Source organism: Caloenas nicobarica, chromosome 3 (genome assembly GCF_036013445.1).
Source record: "Caloenas nicobarica isolate bCalNic1 chromosome 3, bCalNic1.hap1, whole genome shotgun sequence".
Lineage (NCBI taxonomy): Eukaryota > Metazoa > Chordata > Aves > Columbiformes > Columbidae > Caloenas > Caloenas nicobarica.
In genome coordinates this window covers 17,569,731-17,578,022 of record NC_088247.1, presented here as the reverse complement: position 1 = coordinate 17,578,022, position 8,292 = coordinate 17,569,731, and the positions used below count along the sequence as shown (strand labels likewise).

The 8,292-nt window shown below is 41.5% G+C and overlaps 1 long non-coding RNA gene across 1 annotated transcript in view; it reads right to left on the bottom strand.

Annotated features, from left to right (window-relative positions):
* Positions 1-4,815: 4,815 nt before the first annotated feature.
* Positions 4,816-8,292, bottom strand: part of LOC135986635 (uncharacterized) — a 37,301-nt gene continuing 33,824 nt past the window's right edge. The window contains exon 3 of the long non-coding RNA XR_010605908.1: positions 4,816-4,900. This is a non-coding gene — a long non-coding RNA (uncharacterized LOC135986635). The remainder of the gene's footprint in view (positions 4,901-8,292) is intronic.

Here is an 8,292-nt window from a genome sequence, read left to right as displayed (position 1 = left end):
CATTCAGTAATTCTGCCTTCTCTGTATCTTCTGTCACCAGGGCACCCACCCCATTCATCAGTGGGCCTACGTTGCCTCTGGTGTTAGTTTTATCTGCCATGTATTTGAAGAAGCTCTTCCTGTTGTCCTTGACCCCTCTCGCCAGGTTTAACTCTAAGGAGGCCTTAGCTTTCCTAGTTGCCTCCCTACATCCTCTGACAACAGCCTTATATTCTTCCCAAGTGGCCAGCCCCTCCTTCCATGATCTGTAAACCCTCCTCTTCCACTTGAGTTTGCCCAGCAGTTCCCTGTTTAACCACGCAGGTCTCCTGGCTCCCTTCCTTGACTTCCTGCGCGTCGGGATGCACTGATCTTGAGCTTGGTAGAAGCAGTCCCTGAATGTTAACCAACTATCTTGGGCCCCTTTACCTTCAAGCAGCCTTGCCCATGGGATTTCCTCCAGCAATTGTTTGAAAAGGCCAAAGTCGGCCCTGCTGAAGTCCAGGGTTGCAATTCTGCTCAGTATTCTGCTCCCACCACAGGAGATTCTGAACTCCACCATCTCATGGTCACTGCAGCCAAGGCAGCCCCCCACCTTTACTGCTTCAAGCAGACCCTCCTTGTTAGCGAGGACGAGATCCAGCAGCGCACCTCTCCTAGTCGGCTCCTCCACCATTTGCATCAGAAAGTTATCGTCAATGCACTGGAGGAACCTTCTAGACTGAGGCTGGCTGGCTGAGTAGTCCTTCCAGCAAACATCAGGGTAGTTAAAATCCCCCATAACAACCAGGGCCTGTGACTGTGAGGCCACGCTCAGCTGCCCGTAGAAGGCCTCATCAACATCCTCACCCTGATCTGGTGGCCTGTAATAGACTCCCACAACAGTGTCACCCCTGCCAGCCTGCCTCTTAATTCTCACCCACAGACTCTCAACTTGCTCCTCAACCGCACCTGGACAGTACTCTATACATTGTAGTTGCTCTCTCACGTAAAGAGCAACTCCACCACCACGCTTGGCTGGCCTGTCTCTCCTGAGAAGGACATAGCCATCCATGACCACATTCCAGCCATGTGAGCTGTCCCACCATGTCTCTGTTAATGCCACCAGATCATAATCTCCTGACCGAACGCAGGTTTCTAACTCCTCCTGCTTATTCCCCATGCTGCGCGCATTGGTGTACAGGCACTTCAGGGAGCGAGCCGAGTACACCGATTTCACCCTAGGGGCCTGAGGGGCCTCCCGGTCTTTATGGATTCCAGCATGCTGCCACACTGATGCAAGCCCAGCTACAACCCCATCCCCCTTCAAATCTAGTTTAAAGCCCTCCAAATGAGCCCTGCTAATTCCTGTCCCAGCATTCTTCTACCCCTGTGGGATAAATTCTACCCCTGTGGGATAAACCTTTCCCACATATCACTGACCGGACTGGTGTCTTATAAAACCAGCCGTTATCAAAGAACCCAAAGCCCTGCCTGTAGCACCAGTCCCGAAGCCAATCATTTACGGACTTAATTTTTCTATTCCATCCCACATCATCACCCGAAAATGGAAAGAGGGAATGGATGTTTATTTCAGTTTAATTGATTTTTATTTGCAAATAAGAGGTGTTACTGTAGTACTGTGTAAGATGATCCATGAGGTGTTTTTTTAAAGGGTTGAGAGTTCTTTTGACTCTTTTTAAAACTGTTACATTTTCTATGGATTTTACAAGGTTGAGAACCACTACTCCAGAAAATCCCCACCAGACTGATGGGTACAATAGAAGGTAATTAATGGCTGTATTCATTATATAGTATGCAAAGGAAAATACCTAAATCAGGACATCAGTTAATTTGCAAGGAAAAAAAAACACAAACAAAAACAAAACAAAACAAAACACACAAACCCCCCCCCCCCCCGAGTGCAGAATTTCCAGAGGCAAAATAAAGATTCCATGGCACCATCAGGGACATATAAAATGGGCCCACACAGGAAGTTTCTGGGTAGAAAACAAGAAGAGATGGGAACTCAGTTGTTCCTGGTGGGAGCCAGGAGGGAGCTTGAGCTCACTGAGGAACTAGCCAAATTCACGACATTCAGAGAGAAAAACCTCTGTGATTCTGGAGAAAACTCATGTAGGGAAAGGATCCTGGTGTCCAAAAAGCCTCCAAGAAGACTCCAGTGTAAACCTGAAGAATCATCCAGACCATGAAACTGTCAACCTGCGGCAGGTAAATGAGGACAGGGATTTCATTTTTTTCTTTTATTTTGGGGGATTTCTAGTAAATCAATATAATTTTATGCTTTAATTTTCAATTAAAGTCAATAATGTTTTTTTTAAAAAAAAAACAAACAGATTACAGAATACAGGTCTGTATGGATAACTTTACACTTACAAATTATGCAGCACCACGAAGTGTTCCCAAGGGCTGGCAGCTGATCACTTACACTGTTAAATTGTCAAAAGGGTCCCAGTAAATTTCTAACCCAGGCCAACAAGCCCCCTCGCAGACAATTCCTGGGCATGGTGCAAGAGCGAGCATTGGCCAAGGACCACTCCAGTAGGCAGTTGGGATGGGGCCATCCTGTTTGGAAGGTAGGAGAGTTGAACAGTGTGAATACCAGTCATTTCATTCCAGTTTGCCTCAGTGCCAGAGAACCACACAATTAATTTGCTAGTGTAGATATAGACTCCGTATATGCATGTACTGTCTTTATCATGAAGTCCTAAAAAGGCAAATTATTATTATTAACTGGCAATATCAGGCCATTCAGTAGGATTATAGAAACTATATGAGAATTGCAAGAACTATGGTATTCTGTTTCAGGGATAAAACATATGCATCATAAGGAGGAAGAAATCCATCCTCAGTTGTTGAGATTTTCACTTAGATCGGTTTTACAGAATCGCAGAATAGTTGAGGCTGGAAGGCGCCTTTGGCGATTGTCTAGTCCAACCCCCATGCTCAAAGAGAATCATGCAGAGCAGGCTGCTCAGGTCTGTGTCCAGTCATTTTTTAATAACTCCAAGGATGGAGACTCCACAACTTCTTTGGGCAATGTGTTCAACTACCCTCATAGTAAAAAAGTTTTTCTTATGATTAAATTGAATTTCCTTTATTTCAGTTTGTGCACATTATTTCTCATCCACCACTGAGAAGCATCTGGCTCCAGGCTGATAAGTTCCAGCTCTCTCAGCCTCTCTTCATATATCAGATGTTCCAATCCCTTTTTCCTGTGCACAGCCCTGTACTTGACTCACTCCAGTATGTCCCTGTCTCCTTAGTACTGGGGAGTCCAGCAATGGACCCAGCACTCCATATGTGTCTAGCCTAGGCTAAGAAGAGAGGAAGGATCACCTCTCTCGACATCAAACGAGGAAAACGACAAAACATCAAAATGACATCAAACATCAAAAGAGGAAAAACTTTTTTCAGAAGAACTATCTAGTGATTTCTAGATCCTTCCACAGAATTATATAAAAATGGAAAAGCACATGAACTCCGTTTACAATGTGCTTATAGATCAACTTTATGACCTCTTGTGATTTTTTTTTAAGTGGGAGCATTTCTCTTTTTGCACCTAAGAAACCTCATTAGATATCCTACATTCTCATAACATGACAAAACATATATTGAGAAAATTATATATAAATAGAAATACTGTTACAGCATTGGTTAAATTATGCTAGTATAGTAGCAGGATGGAAACATTAATATTAAGCATAGTTCCAAGGGAGAACTTAAGTAACTTGAAATCACAGTCCCACTCTTCTGTCACAATACTCTAAACAAATCGTGGAAACCAATTACTAATGTTTACTACTGCACTGCCTTAATCTGTCTGGACCTATGTTAAACTGATTAGGGCTTGCATATTTAAAGATGAGTTAGATAGCTTAGGTTGAATCAAGTGATACATAGGCACAGTTTTGGTTCATCTTTTCAGTTACTGTTGATGAAAGCACTGCAGGATGTTCAGTATTTTAAAAGTATAGATATTTTTAAGCAAGTACATAGATTGCCTCTAGCAATGTTTAGAAACATTCAGAAGTAATTTGAAGGCTGAAAATTTGGTTCACTGGCAACATCCACTTCTGCTCAACTTTTAATTTGGGACATTTTCATTAATAATGTCAGACTAATACATTGCCGCTGGCACATGGTAATCAGTGGACAATTGCCTCTGGATGCCACACTTGTAACGCTCTGTCTTTACTATGGGGATCCTACAACGTGCCCTGCAGCCCTCATATCCTGATAGACCAGATTATAAAATCTGCTTCTAGGTCACCATGACTCCTTTCCATCAGATGTCACCTTTCCTAGAGCCTCAAGTGTGGATAGCAGGGGAAGACGGTGTGCGCATGGGTCTTGCTTGGTAGGAAATCACAATGCAGAGGGAACCTGACTCCAGGGCTGGGAGCTGGGAACTACAAACATAATTCAACATGTGCAACACAAGCAATACCAGATCATTAAACCCTTGTGTCCATTTGTCTAAATATTCTTCTTTGGCAGCGCTGGAATATCAGGGTTTCACTGACAGAGATGTAACTCCTTTCTGAAAGTACCATCAGTAGTTTTCCATCACAAGCAGAACTCCTGAAGGGAGGAGAAGAAGTTAAGATGTCTAGGAGAGAAAAAACCAGCAAGTGTGTGTCATGCTCCCACCCCATGGTGTAGGAGTGCACTCAGAGCAGGGAAATGCCCCAGACACTCCACTACCTCACCAGCGGTAAATGAAACAGGGCTAAAGACATCACGCATCATTTTGAAGTGCTGGCACGTCTCTGGAATTATTTTGATCTGTGCCTACCTGACACCTCCTTTAGGCAATCCCCAGCCATGGTTTAGTGCCCGGGATCATTGTCAGGAGGCAGACCAGCCGAAGCTGCAGAGTTCCACATCACAAACACCAGTCTTGGTCCTGCTTTGTGCCCTAGTATAGACACAGAAAGTGCAGCAACATCCATCTTTGTACCACAATATCAGACATTTACATAAAAGAAAGCTTACATAAAATGGCCCCTCCCAGAAGCTACTGTTGATAAGAGAGAAAAGGGCGGGGAAGGATTGTAAGACACTTGCTATTAACCTGTTTTTTTCTGAGTGCCCTGTTTTTCTGTGGGTTTGTGCAGCACTTAGCACAACTAGGACATGTTCTTAGTTTGGGGTTATTGGAGGCTACAGTAAAAATAATGCACATATGTCAAGCCAAAGTCTTCACTTGGTCCTCTATTTTAATCACGGTGAATATCAGATGATTAAGAGTTTGCATCTTTGAAGTTCTTTTCATTCTGAAAGCGAAGCTGACATATGGGTGACCACAGGCACCACAGTATATTATTGTTACTGATTTTTCCCAAGCAACGTCCCCTACTTTTCTTACAAATTAAGGCAAAAATGAAGCTTGTTATTGTGTGTCACTTTTTGATTAAATGACGTCTCCTAGGGTAAAATAAGAAACCTTTACAGTTTCCACCTCTAAAGTCCTGAAGAACATAAGAGCTGCAGTCTTCAGCAATTCTAAGTCATACTGATAGATTTGTCTCTTTCAAGTGAGCATTTGTTCACAGGACCATTCTCCAAAATAGCTGAAATTGTTCCAGGTAATATCTTACTTTCTATCACTTCCCCATTAACTTTTCTTTTGTATTGCTCAAAGTCTTCATGTTGCATGTCCTCAGGAACAACTTCGTTACATGGCAGTTGCAACTCCATATTAGCAGTCATCTTTGTAGAAAGAAAAATATAGTTCATTTGCACAAGGAAGGCCATGGAATTTTCCTTAAAGATTAGCAGAGAACATGACATGGAAATTGCAAGCCCAGCCATTTAGTTACTGTCAAGTCTGAGCAGGCTTGACACCCAAAAGTGATCTGGTTATAATCTATTAATATTTTATGTCTCGCACAATGCTTCTCTTGCCTTTGGTGATCAAGAAACTATTGTGATCAAGAAACTATGACAGAAACTGGACACCTTTGTTCTAGCCCTCCTGCAAATATCCAGACTCCTAAACAGCTAAATAGATACATAAGACAGAAGAAAAAATCAGAGCAGCAAAAGTACCCATTCCAAAGGGATGTATTCCAAAGTGTGACGGTTCATCAAGCTGAGGAGAGGTCTCTTGATGGCCTTTTTCCACAGCAGTGCTACATCCAATGCAGAGCCTGCCTTCTGAATGCAATTTGAAAATGCTTTAAACAGATTTCAGTGACTTGAGGATGGCTCTAGCTCATTGTATTATCACTTCATTACATTATTGTATTCCAGTAGTATCTGGAGGATTCATTCACATACATAAGTACTGTGAAAAACATAGTTCATTTCCTGCCCCACAAGTCTAGAGTTAGCAGTGAATAACTGATATGAATTACTTAACATTCAAAATTACAGTTAGAAGAAGTTGAACATTTTTTTTTTGGAGGGGAGGGAAAATTGGCGATAAAAGTAACTTCTGTTTCAGACTAATAAAAAATTGAATCTGCAAAAGAATCCACAGTATAAGGAGGACAATTGACCTGTCACTCTTTTCCCATTAAACTACCTATAATAGAGGTCGGATAAACAAAGTGTAGTCTGATGGAGAGCGACACTTTATTCTCTTTTACTGAAAATAACACATTTTTTTCAACTGGAGCACTAAAGCATTATCTTCCACATGATGCGCATTCATTGGAATCAGTTTATACAGACTCATCTATTAAAAACACATGTAAACCCAGGTCACACCCAGTATGCTGTTGCTTACAACCCGCCAACAGACTTAACATCTGCTTTTGCAACCTGCATTTTGGTCAAGTTGTGTGCATGTGTGTCATTAGCAAATCCACAATATCAGTTTCCTGATCTGTGTACTGTTAAACACTCCAGAAGAGGCTTTGTTTTGAAACTTACGGTTGCAAAAACTATTATTTCCAGCAGCCCATAGGCAAAAATTGTTCTGCTATTGCTTTACAGACTGAACATTTCCTGTTACATTCAAGAAACATTGAGTCCAATAGGGTGTGGCACACAATTAGGCACACTGTTTTGTTAGAATAATTGTCTAATGTCCATGAAATAAGAAAACCTGAATCATTCCCTGAGATCTGCTGGAACCAGTGGCTCTTATATTAATAAATATATTTACAAAAAAAAAAAAAAGTCAGACACTTCCTGGGTTTTTTCTTGGTTTTTGTTTGTTCATTTGCTTGTTAGTTTAGTTTGGTTTGATTTTTTGGCGATCCTTCCTTTTCCATTCTATTGTAGAGAATGGAAGCATTGATTACTACATAATAGTATCTGCTAACAATCAGAGCTCTCAAAAAACAGAGGCAATCTCTAAATCCTTAAGGACTGTCTCAGGGTTTTCTTCAAGATGTTCCTGCTTTTATTTCATTTAACTGAGGCTTGGAACAGAACTTCTTTGGAGAGGAGAACAAATTAATTAATGTAAGCCTGTGTAGGACCTCCTCTTTTCCTGTGATGACCACTAGCAGAGAGTAAAATCCATATGTATTACTTTTTCCTCCTTTAAGTAGAGTTGTCAAAGCCCTGCAGCCACAGTACATCAACTCAAATTCCTACATTGGCATCATGAGGAACTTGAGTTGCAGCAGTATAACCTTCCCCACACACTTTTCCCATGATGAATGAGACTGTAAACTTAGAAGTCACAGTTATTAAACAAAGGCCAGATATCAAAGGCATCTGAAAGACAAAAAGTTAGCATCATTGTCCTTAGCCTTGTCTCTAAAGAGGTCAGTAAGACATCAGTTGACACTTTCCCTGATTTATCAAAGTTGTGTCTGCTACATTGTTTTTCACAGCACAGGTAGTTACTACAGTAAAAGCAGACACCAAAATACCATCAAAACCATGAAGCTGCAACTGACACAGGCAGATCAAGGATTTCACACTGACTACAGTGGTGAAAGAGCACTGCAAGGCACCCCACGTGTACAACACCATCTTAGCTGTGTTGGGAAGTGGTTCTCCTACATGAATGCCTGAATCTATTTTATAGCTCATGAAAAGCTATGATTTCCCTTGAAAGCCACTAAAAGGTAGGCATGTAGGTGGTTCAGAGTTATTTCTCCTTTTATCAATAAAGAAGGATACTTGGGCACTTACTAAAGAGACACCACCAATGTTTTAGGTACGCAGTCCAACCTTGAGCCAGCTTCCTCCTTATCACCATTCCATTCACCATTGCATTTTCAGCATTAACTTTAATGATATTTCATTGCAATTCACAGGAGCCGTAATGTATTTTCCCCAAGTTTTCACTGCAATCTTCTGCAATAGTAATATTTTTGTAATGATATTTAAAAAAGAGACCCAAGA